The 18022-nt window shown below is 38.1% G+C and overlaps 1 long non-coding RNA gene across 1 annotated transcript in view; it reads left to right on the plus strand.

The window, feature by feature from the left end:
• Positions 1–5886: 5886 nt before the first annotated feature.
• The window catches only part of LOC118171770, a 225403-nt gene continuing 213267 nt past the window's right edge, over positions 5887–18022 (plus strand). Inside the window, exon 1 of the long non-coding RNA XR_004753374.1 lies at positions 5887–6034. This is a non-coding gene — a long non-coding RNA (uncharacterized LOC118171770). The remainder of the gene's footprint in view (positions 6035–18022) is intronic.

An 18022-nucleotide genomic window follows, 5' to 3' on the forward strand; every position in this document is an offset into this window, starting at 1 on the left:
GTTGTTTCCTTGTGTACATCCAAAACAGTTGTCATTTGTCTTCCAGTTTTATAGCTCATGTCTCTGTAGTTACACACAAATACACAAGGGAACACTACCAGTACAAAGCCTGCAATTTACACACCTTTTTGCATGCCTGTTCAAGGCCAGGTTGGATGGGGCTTTGGGCAACCTGGTCTGGTGGGAGGTGTCCCTGCACATGGCAGGGGGCTTGGAACTAGGTGATCTTTAAGGTTCCTTTAAACCCAAACAATTCTAAGATTCTATTAATTTCCTGCATTTTGTTTACCTGTTCTATGCAACTTTTCTTGGGTCTTCTACTTGGGTCTTCTACTTCAGTCTGGGAAAACCATTATGGGTGCTTTGAATTCCAGAGAGCTTAGTTTAATTTGTCTTCTCAGAAGGATCAGCAGTGCTTCAAAAAGCATTTGTTTTAGCTTGAAGTTCTTTGAACTGTCACAAGAATATTTCAGAATAAATATGAATTTTAATAATAGTTGCTTATTGTTGTGTTTTAAAAGTATACACTTTAGTACCTCACATCTTTAACTCTCCCCCATTAACAAATATTATTCAGAGCTTCATTGTCAGTGACCACTCTGACATTAAAAAAAAAAAAAAAAAAAAAAAAAAAACTCTATAGTTGTAATTCAGAAACTTCCTCTTGTATGAGATCCATGACCTCCAGCTTCCTGCTGAATCTAAGCTGGAAAGCAGAGGTCTGGAGAGCCTGATGTCTTCTATTACTTGGTATTCCCATCACCCACAGAAGTGGAAACAAGAGTTGTTAGTTGTCAAATAAGGGGTGATAAATAGACACTAGTGAGAGAAACTTGTCCTAGGATGTTGTGTCTTTTGTATTGGAAGCTGAAATGAGTGATGTTTTATTATTATTTTTCACCAATAAAGCTTCTTCTCCTTGGAAAATCTCCTGAGTATGTATTTCGCAACCATGCGTGTCTCTTTGAGCATAAGAAGATGCTCCTAACCATTTCAAAATACTAGTCTTCTGGATCAAGGAACTTTTCAACTTGCAAAAAAGGAAGAACACTCAAGAGGTCTTGCCATCTTCTTATTTCTTATTCCTTCATTATTTTTTAATAAAGGATTTAAAGGTTCCTGTTTCCTTTCTACTTCTGGAATTTTCTTATTGAACCTATATGTTATGAGACCTTGAATTGCAAAAGAACAGACAAACTTTCAGGTACTTTTTTCATGCGTCTTATCTACTGAAATACAAACACCAGTTTTCAAAGTTAAATTCAGATAAAGAACTGTTTAAACTTGATTATACTATTCATTACAGTGCAGGAGACAGAAGAATGATTCTGCTACACAACAATTTTAGGATCAATAAATATATTGGTTCTGTGCCAATTTATAATTTTTGATATTCCTGAACCTTCAGCAATTACTCAGTTTTTGTGACAAAACACACCATTCCCCTCTAGGGGGAACTAATGACTTTGCAAGTTTCTACGTTTTAGCATTATTTGCCCCCCTTAGTTTCAGGCACAATCCTCTTTGATGGTGTAGTTTGTTAATTTGCAAAAGTTAAGCTTGAATCACTAGTTCCAAGTTATGTTTTACTGTGAGGATTGAAGCTTCAGCCTGCATGTCCTGAAAGCTGGTCTGTTTTTTTAGACTATAGCATTAGTCCCATTAAAGATACTATCTCTGCCTATAAATCCACTTCTACTTATATCTTGCAGTGATCAAGCCTACATTTACTAGGCAGATGTCATATATTTAATTAAGATCTTACCCCTTCGTGATTTTCCTGTTGAAAGGAAACAAATGACTTCTGAGAATTTCACTTTGTTGTTTCACTGTTGTTTGCCCAGGGCTCTTTTCTGAGTGTTGCCATAGAACTTCATATACTTTGCTCTCAGGGAAAAACGTGGTAGATGCTTGCTGTAAATTTTTATTCTAGAGTAAACAAAGAAGAAAAAAGATGTCCAACACTTTTATTTTTTTTAATAGGAAAATAAGTAATCAAAGCACAATTGCTCTCATTCTCTTCCTACCAATGCGGAAGCTGATAGTGAATTTACAGTTTGAGTGCAGTACATCTATTTTCCATTCTGACAGTCTTCCAAGGTGAATGCTTCTACATTACTTGTCACACAGCTCCCTGTTTTACCCACAGATTTTAAAATATTCAGTAAAAGGCCCTTTCCTACATAGTAGTCTTGTTCATGCTAAAGCACCATCTAAAGTCTTGGGCCTCACTTGACCTGCATAGGCCACTACCATCCACGTTATACTATGCTTCTTGGCTGAAATTGGCCTTCAATGGAAATGGGAGCCTTCTGCCTACAGGTCCTCATGACTAAAGCTAATTTCTAACTCCCTGAACTCTCTGGAAAGCATTCCAGGATTTTACCTGAGAGGTACTTCTAGATTTATGGTTATTTCAGTAGCACATGCAGTACTGAAAGCAGCCTTTGCATGAGTTTTCTAAAAAAGTTACTCCTCATTTTGGATAACACAAAAGAAATACAGAGATAGATAAAACAAAACCTAAGGGTATTTCTAGACCTTACTTTCCTTTGCAGCATCAGTCAGGAACAGTTGGTTTTTTATTTGTTGTTTTATTTGTTTTCATTTGCTTGTTTTCAGTTTAAGCTGGAGTGTTTGGGTTGTCCTAATATCCGCATATCAAAGCTTTTATTTCAAACTGCAAAGCTTTTCTTTTAGTCAGCATGCAGCTTTTAGTCAGAAACCGTATCTCATCGTAAAAAAACGTGCCCTTATTGTTCCTCTCTCTTATATTGTCAGTTCCTGGAATTTAAACATTATTTCACATTTATTATTATTATTATTATTATTTATTTATTCTTGAGAAACTCCCTTTAATCCTCTTCTGCAGGAAAGCATGATAAAATTGTTGCCTCCAGGCTTACATGGAGGTGCTACTCCGTCTATTAGCTGAAGAGTTGTGGGATGGCAGGAAGAAAGCCAGGAGAATGCAAATAAACCAGAATTTGCAACTTATGGAGATGGGTTCTTCAAGTCACAAAACCTTTGTATATCTTGGCAGGCTAAGTTGGATCAAAAGTCCAATTTCACCCTTAATAGGAATTGCTAAGCAACACACGTCTCTGAGTTCTGTCAAACTCAAAGCAGATTTTCAGATGTCAGTGGTTCCCAATTCAAGAAAATCTAGGCAAATGAAGCAGCTCTTGGCCACCTGTGGCTCTCCCAAGGTCTCTGTGCCAGATGTTTGCTCTGTCTCTGGAGCACAAGCAGAGCAAGGAGGTCTCAGAGCATTGTTATCTGCAATACGCATTAAGCAATGCAAAGAAAAAATGTGGGTTTTTGGCAAGCTGTTAAAAGCTGTGCTGCCTGCCCTTGCTGACAAAGGGAGGGATGTTGATGGAAGATTTTCTTGAGAACACTTTTTTTTTTTTTTTTTTTCCACAGTGCTCATATGGAAACAACAACAACAAAAAAATCAGACATTAAGTCTAGAAGAAACTGTTAGTTCATTTAGTATAATAGTTTTTGTAACAAAGGTCATAACATTGCACTTTAGCAACCCAAAACCCTTCCGTTTGACTATGATGCTTAGTTGGAAGACAATAAATGTTTTCTCATTCATCGTTTCTTATTATATGTTGTTCCAATTGCACATAACAACAACAATTACTGCTGAGAAATTAAGACTTTTTTTCTTCAACCTAAAATGATCTACCTTGAGCTGATAGCCACTGGTGGTTCTTGTAACTTCTTTGTTTGGAATTAAAGAACAAGGTAGCACTCAGTTTTGTCTTTTCAAGTTTTTCAATGCATGTGCATTGTAAACAAGTCACAACTTGATCATCTGTTGCTGAGCTAATCTCTCATTCGAAGGAAGCAAATCCATCTTCTAAGAAGGCACAGGCCCATCTCCTGCCTACATGCCAGATACTGCTTCCTCTTAAAGCTGGTTTTGCAGTCAGTGGTCTACAGACAGGTTAAAAATAATAATAATTAAAAAATATATATATCCTACCCTGTTCCCCACTTCATTATTTATGTGAGGAACACACTATCCTTGCTTTTTTTCCTTCTTTGTTTCATTTTCTATGGCATTGCTTTGCAAACTGATATTTTAGCTGCATGTCTATTGTGTCCCTTATGTTTTTAGCTGCTACGTCCTGAAACAGGCTCTCCCCCTCTTAATTAAAACCTGATGTGTTGTTCTTTGATATCTGACTTTGTTTGGCTTTTACATCAGCATTGAGTTTGCACGTGTCTAATTCTTCAAGTGATCTATTTTTTTTCTGTGCAACTGATTGTTTCTCCCTTGTTATCTATCACCCCATCAGTCCTTTTGTAATCTGAAAATTTGACAAACTGTGATTTGATATTCGCAATCAAATCACCAAGCACTTCAAACAGCACCAAAGTTGAATGGAAATACTTTTTTGTAATGGCCACCTGTGGACAGCCTCTTCAGGGTGTTGTCAGCCAGCCAGTGCTTAGCCACTAAATGTGCATGCTGCTGAGGGTACCATCATTTTCTAAAATAAGGCATCATGTATGAGGTAAATTGTTGATCAAATTATAAACGGTGCCTTTGCTTTAGCAGCTTAAAAAAAAAAAGTGCAAAAGTATATATGAGAGAGATTGGTAAGACTCGCAAAAAAAAGTGCTTGTTCAGGAAGAGAACCAAAGGAGAGAAGGTGATGGGGGAAAAAAGAGAAGAGATTTCTTACTAAGTTGGAGTATAGAAAAGTCTCCCATTGACCCTGACCCAATGATTTAATGCAGTCATTATGATGATCTCTGGAAAATATTGAGCTCCAAATGGTTCTTTGAGGCTAAGTGGCAGTTTTAAAATTTTGTTTTCCTAGCAGTTTGTTTTTCACAAATTTTCATTTCAGTCATGATCTTGCTGTCACTGTGCACTTTTCAGTGTTGTCTAGTATATTGATTTATTTCTATTGGAGTATGCGTTTTCTGACTAAAACAATGAGGCATTGTCAATTCATGTCCATTTGATGATACTTCAAGAGTATCTTTATGAGCACTACACCAGAAAGCTATCTTGGCCAGTCCTGCATTTAGAGACGTTTATATGCAGTCACTAATTGCCAGGAATTACGTGAAAAATAGGCTGCTGGAACCATCTGGGGCCCACTGCCTCCCAAAGCCTGCCCAGGCCCTGTCTCAGGAAAGCCATACATGGGTGCTTCATAACAAATAACTAACAATCTTAGGAGGTATTGGTGGGAGGGAGGCCCTGTAGTAGTGACCATATGGCCATTAAGTTTAACATTGTAGCAAGGGGAAAGCAGATTATATAGAATCAATATGTTGATACTTAAATTTAGGAAAGGGAATTTGATGAATTATGGCTGTTGTATGTACCATTTTCACCAGTGACCCGCAGAAGAGAGTTATCAAATATCAATCTGTGCTCAGATGCTACCAAACTTTTTCAAAATATCTAAATACCTCTGGCCCCCCACGACACTGGGATAAAAGGCAGCAGGGAAGATTTGGCATGGGTAACCATAAATAAATGAATCTATGCTAAACTCAAACGGTTGGGAAGGCATATGGAGTTTCTGGGCCACTGACCATCAGGATGAGGCAACCAGAGGTGGGCCTCTGTTGGTGCTGGGGAGCAGGGGGTTCTCCAGAGGCAGGAAAGCTGTCACTGTTGAACCGCAGGGAGGAAGGAAGGGCAGGACTTGCTCCAGGTGTGTCTGCATATGGGGATGGGGAAGGCAGCCCGACTGGGGCCTGAATCTTCCAGAACACACTGAGGGGACCTCCCCAAAGTGCCAGATGGCCAGGAAGGGAAATGCAGCTTTTAGGGTGGGGGGGAAAAAAGAAAAAAAAAAAAAAAGAAAAAAAAAAAAAAGAAAAAAACACTTTCATAGTGAATAACACTGCAGATACTTCTGAGGTTCTGAGGTAGAATTTGGCCGAGCTTTTTGTCAGGTGCCTGTGAGGGAAAGGCTGCCCTGCAAGCTTGAAAGGCCACTGCAGGGGGTTACAGATGCCCCGTAACACTGTTGGTGACATTTGGCCTCCCCAGGTAAGTGTGTGAACCCTCCCTGAACCACAGGGAGGGTTTGGCTGAGCAGTGGATCACACAGTATAAACCACATTCAGGTCTGGGATATAAGTTGTTCCCTCAGTCTGGTCACACTCCCCGGATGTAAGTCAGCATCTCAGGACAAATTCAAAGGGCATTCTGTATCTCTCAGCACAGGCCAGGCATAGTTTTCATCTGTCCTTTTCCACAGCTGTTTTCAATTTCTCTAATCAGCTTCTTATGGCCTTAATTGCATTATGAAGAAGTGGGAAACTGGATGATTGCTTTGGTATACTTCATTTAATTGCTGTGCTTTTGTGGTGTCCATAGGATCCAACCCATATTGTGGCCAGTGGCATCGTCTTCAGAATTTTTTTCCTGAGTGCGATCATAAATTGCTGTTAAATAATCCTAAATTTACCCAGATTGATCAATTTTAGAGGAGATCATGGCCCGAGGTAATGTGGCGGGAGGCCCCGACCCTATCGGTCGGCCAGGAGGAGGCCGGCGCTGTTGGCGCGCAGCGCCAGCTGTCGGCCATTTTGCTAACCTTCTGGCGTGCTTCCCTCATCTCCCCGAGGAGGCTGTGCTAAGATAATTGTGTGGTATTCATTTTTGCCTAATTGCATCGATATTGTGTATTTGGCTTCATGTTTTACAACACACTATACAGAAATTACTGCATCATGATTCGTGTCCTGTTACGTCTGTTGCATTAGAGTAAATAACTCCAAAGAGGGACAGGCAGTATGTGTTCAACGCTTCTTGCACAGAAAGTTTGTGAATGCGCTGAGCTGCTTGTCTTGGAAGACTGCCTTCTGGTACTCGGTAGCTTGTGGCCAACTTGATTGCAACTTCTCTAACTGGGTGTTTCAGGCTTCCCATAATTCAGAATAGTAGGAAAGATTAGAAAAAATGTAGTTATTCTACGATCTTACTTTCCCAGCTTTGTTACCATAAATCACTCAAAGAGCCTGTAGCTGCTGCTGAAAAGGACAATCCCATCTTTTCCTCATACACAGGAATGATTGTGCACTGCTTTCCTTGGTGGCACTAGCAGTTGTGTGGCCATGCAGGCATCAGAAGGAAGAAAAAGAATTAACTTTCAGCTGTATCAGCAACTTGATCTGGCTTGCCACGTACCAACAATTTCTAGTGGTGACACAAAAAAGGGCAGGGACGTGCAGATGTGAGCGTGGGTTCAGATGTGTTTGAGTTGCACATGAACCCATATCTTAAGCAGTAGCATAAAAGGATTAATCTTTTGTATAGAAATACTGTATCGTGAAAGAGACTTCTGTTTTGCTTTTTTCTTTCTAGCTTGTGGACCCAGACATTTGTTACCACCTTTCTGCGTACAATGCACTGCAACTTCTTCCTTGCTTTCACGTTTACTTTTTTTTTTTTTTTTTTTAAATTAGCTATTTGCAAACAAGACATATTTCCAGTTTCCACATTCAATTTTTAAAACTTCCTGTTGTGTTGTTTTAGCCAATAATCCTCAATACAGTGGAGCATTTAACGAGAAGAGGGAAGTGTGCAAACTGAAGAACTGGGAGATTGTATTTGAATTCCTTTTTGGCAACACTAATATTTCATCCCAATGTGTTTATGTATTCTTCCTGATTTCACAGAAGGTGGGTGGATAAGTGTTACTAGATTATGAATGGTAGCCCATTATGTCTATTTTGGGCTCTCATTAATAAACCTTAGTGCAACTACTTAATCTGTTAGCTTGGTTGAAGTTTTCTCTTCACATACTTTTTTGACTTGTGTATCTGAAGTTTGGTCTGTGTTTCTGGTATTTAATAGAGGTAATTAATAGTTCTCTGTGTCAGAAAGTTTTTTTTTATTATTATTATTTTTGTCTGTTTTTGCAGTGTTACTGGAAAGCTCAAAAAAACCCACACTCAAGGTTACTGTTTTGGGCAATTATTTTATTATAGCTGTATATAAAAAACACAATATGTGGTGCTGATATTCCTCAGTTCCACAACTTTCTTCAATAAGGTTTTATTTATTTATTTATTTTATTTATTTTTTATATTTTAATTGGTATTTGAATGTTTTTTTTTTTTTTGTTTTTTACAATATCCATCTGACTGACACATTGATTTATGGTCCTTCAGCTTTTCGGGCTTCAGTCCTATATAATCTAACAGACAGCCACAAACTTTCTATGAATTTTCTTAAAGAACCTAAAGGTTTTCTAATCTTCTCTAAAACACGGTATGTATTTAAGATACAGATGCAGATTCCTTACTAAATCCTTTGTATATGGAATAGTGTAAACAGTTAACATGGCCAGGACACTGTATGGTACATCAGCACGTGTTCTCTGATAAAACATGTCTTTCCAAATGGGAATATTTTGTTGGAATGCTCATGTAGTTTCTGTGACGTTATGAATTCAGCAGAAGACTGCATGGATTTTCACTTTGTTTTTGCCATTGTTTTCCTTACACTGCCACTCAGCGGTCAGTAATGTGTCATCTGGAGATTCCAGCTTCTGATAGCTGAAAAATTGCTATCCCAAATGTTCAGCTCTTTGTTTTGGGAGTTCTTATTTCATGAAAGGATCACACTAGAACTAAGTCTCAGTGTTCCGAGTAAGCCTTGCTCCGTTGCCAGGTGAAAGCTTGTTTAACCACAAAGCTTTCAAGCAATGTGACTGAATCCTGTGCCAAGAACTTGCTGTTTGGCCGTAGGGAAACAAGACTGTATTCCCATTTAGAGAAATGAGAACTGTGAAAGAGCAAATAGGTTTGCTTCATTTTTTAAATTCTCCTCTTACTAATGTTACATATGAATCTTGAAATCTCGTCTAAATTAGATAATTAGATTCATCTGCTCAAAGGCCAGGGAAGAAATGGGAACATGTAGAGGGCATTTCATCCTAGCCTTAAGTCATTGCAGTGAAATGAAATATAAAGGATTTGGGGAGGTGAAATGAAACATTTTTCATATCCAAAATTTAGTTGTGCAGTTTAGAATTGTGATGTTTTAAAAATTAAATATTCTAATTACATTTAGATAATCAAATACATTTGACTGCAAAATAGTATTTGTCAGATAATCTAAGTATTCCAATGTTAATGCTTTCCTAATTATTTTAATTTTTGGATTAAATACATTGCAGAATGGTGAAAGGTTTTGATCAAGTAACCATCCAGAATATTTTGGTCCACTTTGTTTTCCAGAGCTATTTCATCTTCCATATTCATTTGATATGTAGTGGAGACTTTACAGGATGTTGCAGAACAGAAGTAGCAATTGAATTTTAAGGAAAAAATCACAAATGAGGCACTGTTCATCATATTTTTGGGATGAGTGATGAGATCAGTGGGACCTATCTGTGGTCTTTTTGAGCTGAAGATACCTGTGTGTTCTCTAGTACTTTTCTATGAACATTTTTCAGGCTCTGAACTCCTTGAAGCAGATGCATTTTGTCATTAAAATTCCCGTTCTTTGGTTATCTGCATCTCATGAAATCATTTTCCAGTCTCTGATTGAATAATAATGGTCATGTTTTACAGCATGTAAATTATTAGTTAGATAATTTGGAAGTCAAATGCATGCTGTTATGTTTCTGCAATTAAGGTTGCTTGTGGAAATAATCTGCAGGAGACTCATCAGACTGGCGTAAGAGTAGGGCATATAGCGTGCATAGTCACCAATGAGTTGTGCCTGGATTTTCTCTGTGTCTTTCAATTAGGAAAGGTTATAGATGCTTATATAAAGTTTAAGCCCATGGTGATAAAAGTGCAGGAATGTCAAAACTGATCTCTCCGGAGCTAAAGGAGCGGTTTGAATGCTTCCATCTCACTACGCATCTTTCATTGGCTGCATATTGCTGATGGAGTTTGCAGGCTAGGGATGCAGAAGGCTCAGTAAGCAGATATCCAGGGGTCAAAACAGGAGGTAGCCTTCTGACCGAGCCTCAGCAGCTAGATGCATCCGAGGCAAGAAAAGTAGCACAAAATTAAAGTGTTTGTAAGAGGAGAGAGATGTTTGAGAAAGTAAAAGTGATGGACATGAAAACAGCAATCTCTGACTCTGACCTGGAAGAGAATGTAATTTGTTGTAGAAAAAAATGAACATATTTGATTTGTTCACAGAACTATCAGTAGAAAGGGAGATAAAGGGAAGATGAGAATATGGTTTATTGAATTATATTGGTCAGAGATGCAGAGTACAGGACAGAGGAGGCAGCACGTGGCAGTGGTGTGTGCTTATCAGAACTGCTTTTGGCTGCTTCATGACAGGAAGGACACAATCTGTGGGAGGCTGCGTTGTTCAGCAGTTAGGATGAAATCCAGTCCCAAGACATCAAGTTAAAGGAATGTTTAAAAGAAATGCTACTTTTCTTTTATCCCCTGCTAGACAATATCCTTCAGGGATACACTGGAGGTTTGTTATAGGAGAGGATGAAGCAGGTGGAAGCAGATGGCTTGTGGTGGTTACCAATAGAAATGTGAGAGAGGAAATGTGAGAGCCAGAAATAAATTGGAAGCTTGGACTACACATTTCTATGCTGAAATAGATGAACAGAATAAGGCTGCAATTCAGCAAAGCTTTTCAAAACCATCTCCAAATCCAGCCTTTTTCAGCAGCAGCGTAATTTTTCAAAAATGCCAACCTGCAAGTGAACAACATTTGGTCTGCTAAATGAATTTGAGTGCCCTTGAAAATCTCACACCATAACATGGAAATACTGACTGAGGAAGGCATCCTAGTGAGGGCCATCTTTCAACAAGGGGTTATGTCCATTTCTGAATTGGGGCTGTTAATGTTACCTCTGTGACAAATTAATGTTCACAAAGCTTAACGACACGTTTAAAGTAAAAAAAGCAATTAAATGGTCACTTGAATTAGGGCCTTGCTTAGCAAGACGAAACAGCTGAAGCAAGTATAAATTCATTGAAAACATCTAGAAAGTGTTTTGGGAGCAATGACTGAAAGTCAGGAAGATGAGTTTAAACTACTGAGGATTGTTTTAAATTCATGAAAAGGTGTGCTAATTCAGGTTTTTTCTTTACCTTTTCTCATGTATCATGAACGGCTATAGAAAAAAAAAAAAAAGGCAGCTGAATTTTGCACCTATGAGATAGAAAATGTACAGGTCCTGAGGATGGTGAGCGTTATGCAGCTGTCCTTGGAAAACAAGCTTCTTGAGGCCAGAATAACTAACAGAGTAACAGGGTGGTGGTGTCAGTGTCTTAGAATCCTGGTGGTGCTCTTCATTTAAAGCTTTCTTGCCTATTAATCATCCAAATCAGTGCAAGCTATCTTCTCTCAAAGTTTAAGCTCTCACAATTCATGAAAATGTGAAGTTAGTCAAGCAAAATAATTCTGTCACCACTCTGTAACAAATCTTTAAGGTTTATTGAACACATTTGAAAATATTCCAGGAGAACAGCTGCATAGGATTAATCATCTTCAGGGCAAAAGCTGAATTTTCCAGACATTTGCATGCACTTCACAGTCTCTCGGAAGGAAAGCCTGTTCCTATTAAAAAGCTGAAACAAACAAATTGGCAATTAATTTTAACAAATTTGTTGTCTCGACTAAGCACAGAACTAACCAGAATCTTTGGCAATGAGCAGCTGAGTTAGGACCATTTTGAGTATGGGCTTTTATTGAATTCCAGCCCCAAAGCCGTACCTGCTGATGGACGTTCGGTCCTGCTGGGAAACCAGGTTGGGATCGGTCCCTGCTCTTTGCATGGCAGTCAGCACCCCAGAGCCGACGCAGCTGGTTGATTTTGTTGTACATGGTGGTGAAGGGGGCCGAGGACTGAAGGGCTCCCTGTGAGGGCCTGGAGCGCAGTTCTGTGGGGTTGTGTAAGGAGCATACGTTGTCACTGCTTACCTTATATCGACTGCATGAATTTAACAGATGGCTGCTGTCTCCTGGGTTACCAACTGCGTATTTCTAGGTTCATGCACATGCCAAAAATAAGAGAAGATGTAATTTATTTTTATTTCATCTGCTTTTGTTTTCTTTAAGCAAAGGGAAGCAAATAAAGGGTTTATGACAGAAGGAAATAATCTGTTCACAAAAATTCTATGGCCCAAATTACCTTCTGGTTTACCACATTTGGTCCAGGATGAGAGCTTCCTACTAGCCCCTTCCCTAGCTGTAGCTATATCCCTCTAGGACAATAGGAATGCTGAAGTCTGTGGGGCAAGAGCTGCCATGCAAAGAAAGGTTTCTAATGAAACAGCAACCTTGCTTTGTGGAATTGTTTTTCAGCAAGTCAGGGATTTCTCCCTAAGTATTAACATCAGTTATAATTTTCATTTCAAATCTAGAAAATTAATTACTTTTTCTCATTGTAAGAACGGGCCTCTTAATTCTGATCATGCGTGTGCCATTGTGAACAACTCCAGAACTAAACAGGGTGAGATCTGAATGAGAACTCAGACTCTTCTGGTACCATAGGTCTGGAGTGTTTTTGTGTAGACTTTTAGATAGCTGATTTCTGAAGATGCACAGAGGTCACCACCTGGCAAGCTAGTCTACTGAATTTTGCAGCAATAAAAGTGAACAGCTTTTGTTTACCTGAGAAACAGAGATCGCAAGTGTAGATCAAACTTCTGACATTTGAGATTTCAACCTACATGAATTATAATGTTTATTTCACAGAAGCCTATGGAATAGGATATATTTATAAAAGCTATCTGGTCATGTACACTGATTTTTCAACAGGCATGAGCCAGCAGTTTGGAGAATGCCAGAAGGAACAAGCATGCAGTGGGACATACTTTACTTGTACCTTCTCTTTAGAAAGCTGAATTTAAGTATCTGATCAACCCAAAAGCATGATGGCTCCCATTAAGAACTAGTTGGATTTTGACAGAATATCCCTTTTTGGTATTCACAGTAAATAAGTAGCTAAGGTGCCTAAGAGATAAAAGGAACCACTTTTGCCAATACGTTTAGCCAGGCAGCACAGTGCAAGTAAACTAGCAAGGACAAGACACCCTGGCTAGCAGCTGGTGACATGGTCTGTTACTCTGTACTGCAACTTTGAGGATACTCAAACTGGAGTGTCAATTCTTGTGATGCAGGTCAAAAGCTTAGAATTCCAGTCTATATTCTTAATTGTTAATAATCAGGTGTAATGTACTCTTCCAGCTTATTTCATACTTCAGGAAAAAGAAGGATCCTTGAATAAGAAAGTAGTGTGTGAGCATTGCTCAAGCAAGCTGGCTAGACTTTTCCAACCGGAATGAATCCAAGAACAGCAAGAGATCACATTAAAATAATTGAAGGTCCTGCGTGCCATCCGAGTGATTCTGGCATTCAGTAACCGCAGTGCACCTGGCGCCAGACAGCGTCTGCATGTTCAGAGTATTTCTCTGGATAAGAATGATCCAGCTGTCAAATGATGAGCCCAGAGAACTAAAAGATGAGCATGATACAGATGTACAAAACTCTCCTGTCAGATTATGTTTCTGAAAGAACAAAGTTCAAAAGGAATTCATTAAAGAAAAGAAAAGAAAAACACTATTTTTTCAGGACAAAAATAAACAAAATCATGGCAGGGGATAAGTCAAATACCAAGCAGGAGACAAAGGCATATCTTTAGGAGTAAAGAACTGAGCTAAAACAGGGTTGCATGGAACCGCACACAAACACATAAATTATTAAAATCTGTTGCTGCTATTACTCAGATGCTCAGTAGGAAGAATTAAAACTTGCCTGCAAGGAACTAGGCAGGAATCCTTAACCCTACTGCCGCTGTTTGTAGGCTGCGCTCAGTGCTTATGCCTTATGTGTCTGGAAAAGGAATAGTATTTTGGCTGTTACATGGAACTTACTTCTAAGGGAAGTGCATTAAATCAATGACAGCAAATTATAACAATATAATTCCTATTTAAAAAAAAGTCAAAGAGCAACGTTCTGCTGTCCAGCATCATAGCCCTTTCTAGCCTGAACGTTGCATAGTATTATCCCACTACTATATCCTCTGCAGCCCACCATCAAAATGGTGCCAACAAAGAGTAAGGCTCTTTCCTTACTCCCCAAGGAATGACAAATCCTAATGTTCATTCTGATATAGTAGTTTTTCTTTGGTACAACTGAAAGTACTTTTCATGGTAGTTACACACGTGTTATGTGGTTGTGGATATTGTGGCTGGTTGGCTTCCCCAAGGCCAACACAAGAATGAAAAATCTCTCGATAGATAGCTATTTTCATGCTGTACTTCTCGCTGAAGAGGGTGCACATCTCTGAGTATGAAAAGGGCATATCATGAAGAATTGAGCACACTGAAGTTCTAAAACACTGTTTTACAGCAATAGCAGGAAGACAAGAGAAGGCCAAGGACTATAACAGAATGTATGTGATAGGCAGGTTCAAATGAATTTCCATTCCCCGCTTATCATTTATTCAAATAAAATCTTTGGCATCTAAAATTAAGTGAGAGCTGGAAGCACTGCATTTAGAAAAGGAGGTGAATTTCATCTAAAAGAGCACAGAACAAAATATTCTTTAAAGACTAATTTATGTGGGAAGCAGATATGCAAACTTTGCATTGATTTTAAGTTCTAATATATACTAATAAGTTTTAAATGTTCATGACTCACTGAGAGATTGCCTTAAATAATTTAGACTAGTGTTTGCTATGGCTGTGCCAACCAGAAAATAAATAGACCCACAATTTGATGCAGATGTAGTAACTTTTGTCTGGCTATAAGTCTATTTACATTCAGAATTTTGAGTTGTGTTGTTCATAGTATGCCTGTAGAATATTCAATAGAAGGAGAGAAAGAGCAGTGGCGGTATGAAATACCAGATTTTTGTGTTAACCTTTCATAGGTGGAATATATTATATGTATTTTTATATAATGCATTATATATAAATATTTCCTTTATTTATCTCTTCGTGTTATTCCGTTTCTTTACAAACCAAACCTGGTTTTGCTTTGTTTGGTTGTGGCGATGGTTCTTATTTATTTATTTATTTGTGTGAAAACCTGTGGAAGCCTTTTGCCTTGTTAGTTTGGGAGTGCTACCTATTTGTGATAAATTGAAACTATGAACAACCCCACCGGTATGACCAACTAGAGCCTTGCTTTAATTCTTCCTAAATGAAGTCATCTACTCATTTGAGTCCTCTAGACTTCTCTTTAACCAATGGAAATAGAAAGTTAGACCGAATTATAGACTCTCACATACCCTAGATAACTGTCTTAATGTGTGAATAGTAGATTATTTTGCATTATCTTACCCATGCTATTGGGCCATGTAGCAAAATAGTAACTGGCTCTTACAACAGCCTATAGCTGGCAATGGAAGAGTGTCCAAGTAAGCCTGAGAGTCCACTTAGAACCATGTTATTGGTTCTTTAACATGCTAAGAGGTATTTTCCCTGGTTTATTTCAGTTTGTCTGAAGTCAAAATACTTGGTTTTCTCTTCTCTGATTATTGCAAACTAATTTAAAATGTCATTAAATAAATAAGTATGAGAGTTTCCATATAGAAAGTATCAGCTTCCATTTCTTTTTACTGTAGTATCCAAGTGATAGTACTGGGAGCTTCTGAATAACTGAGTTAAATGTCTGGTCTGTGTTAGGGGAGAATGAGTTGCCTGTGCTTTTGTAATGTGTTTTCCTTTTACTGTTCGCTAAAATACCTTTGTAATTAAGTGAGTAATAACATTAAAATACGTTGCAGGGTAGTTCCACTAAGCAGTTCTTATGTCTAGATCCTGTGGTTAGCTGTACACTTCTGACTCCCGAATTATGCATTTAAATATTTGATTGCAGTCTAAGATTGAGCCTTTGCAATTTTAAGGATTTCTGCTCTGTCATTTAAGTTAATGGGAATTTCTTCCCATCTTGTGTGACACCTGGACACACGTGTTTAGAACACAGATGTTAGGAGCTAAATGTACTTACTTTGCTTGCTGCTGCAAAGCCTCTGGAATGACAAAGCAAGTTTCTAATATGGAATCCTTGTTTTCTGGAGGGTTTTATTTCCAGAGAGATGACTGACTGTTGGAAGGTAAAGCTAGATTCATCATAGCCAGCTTCAATCTCTTGTTTTCCCAAAGGCCTTCAGTGTGACTTTGGGTGAAGAACTGTTTCCTACAGACCTGGTAATGACAAGGAATAGAGTATTACAACAAAAAAAAAGGGAAACCAACAAGAGTTGGAGGAGGCAGAAAATACTATTTGTTTTGTTTTCTAAATTATTGTTTCTCTTCCTTTATCTCTTCCATTTCCCTGTCATTACTGTTTCCATCTAACGTTATAACTGGTTATCTGAGGGTATCTGAGAGTCATACTCATGATGTTTTGATAAAATGTTAATTTCCATAGTAATATCCTTCATTTTTCTTTCTGTATTCCAGAATTAGCTTTGGCATTCTCTGGAGGAACTTCACAAGTATGGAGGTTGGAAATGAATCAGTCGTGCATTAGTCACACTTTATACTCTTGCTATGAGAGTAAAGCAGTGGTGGATTGGGCTCCAGGTTCCAGTGCTACAGGTAATTCTCTTAACACATATAACTAAATCACAGTAGGGTGGTATGGTTGCATGAGAACAGAAAGTGAAGCCCCTTAAGTGCCTGGGAGCTCCAGTGTATTTGCAGGAAATGTCAAAAAATTTAGCTGGGCTAAGAATTTATTTTTTTAATAAGTAGAAGTGAGAAGTTAGTTAAAACATGATTTTTGTATCTTAGATTATATACATTATATTTTTTCATATTCATAAATATGGACAAGTGAGAAGACTATAAATGCTGCTCTTTGATTGGTGTTAGATCATCATCTCTACCACCAGTATGGCTTCTTAGCTCATGCCAGTCTCTGCTGCTGTCAATATAATAAGCTGCACATTTCAATCATTCTGGATCACACTGATGTTCTGTAGGCTCAAGCCATTATGAAACAAAGTGGAATTCTTGTCTGTAATGGGCTTCCATGCAGCTGAACTTTCTCTGCTGAGTTCATCTTTCAACTGCTGCTCATATTTACAACCATAGTGTGAGAGGACTGAATTGCTTGCTGTCTGATTTGTTTTTAACCCTTTTATGACACAGATGAGTTCACAGCTGTGTGACTTACCTTTGATTTTCCAAGTGGCAAGCATAACCCTTCAATTTGTAGTATGGTGTAACGGGCATGAAGTTTGGTGAAAATGAATGCGCTGGCAGCTGCTATTTGGTACAAATATTTAGTTTCAAAGCAATACACAGGTTTTGAACCACTTCCATCTAGCATTGAGACATGGAGACATCCTGGGAATACCTATAAGGAGCTCAGTACAAATGTCATCTCACCACCCAACCTGTGTTGGCAATGGGGAAAAAGTATTGTATTTTCACACCATTACAAAAAGGAATGGCGAATAACAATAAATATTTTGATGCTATTATACAAATGAGTGGTGTGTTCTTTTCTGAAATACTATGTTTAGTCTTTGTTTCTACATTTTTTTTCTATCACTTCAAGGTTGTGGTTAGGAAGTTTCTATATGAGACTATACTCCATGACAGTCCTGGGTGAATAGCTAAAACATGACTAAGACTAGTTGTAATAGTAGTAAATGTTAAGTTCCTTTCTATTCAACTGTAAGTTCCTGAGTCCTTTCTTCCTTTAAAACATTTATGCAACAAGTTGCTGTTGCCCTTACAAAACTCTTTTTTTTTTTTTCCTATCTCATTCATCTTTCATATTTTATTTAAAAACCCAAGGAACAGCTTTAATACAGATGCATGCATCTTGTTAGAAACAAAATCTATACACTAGTTTTACTGAGAAATTTAATCAACAAATTAATAATTTTGTCCAATTTGTCGTCTGATAGCATGATGTATTTCTGTGAAAAGGAGGAAATGCTAAAGAGCAGGTATATTTTCTCATGAGATTGAATGAATACAGTGTAACTGTTGCCTTGTCAGAGCAGTATAGATAAAAAGAATGACTACCACAAACTCTTGTTTTTATCCTTCTGGAATGGACATGGTGGAC

Source organism: Oxyura jamaicensis, chromosome 9 (genome assembly GCF_011077185.1).
Source record: "Oxyura jamaicensis isolate SHBP4307 breed ruddy duck chromosome 9, BPBGC_Ojam_1.0, whole genome shotgun sequence".
In the NCBI taxonomy this organism is placed as follows: Eukaryota; Metazoa; Chordata; class Aves; order Anseriformes; family Anatidae; genus Oxyura; species Oxyura jamaicensis.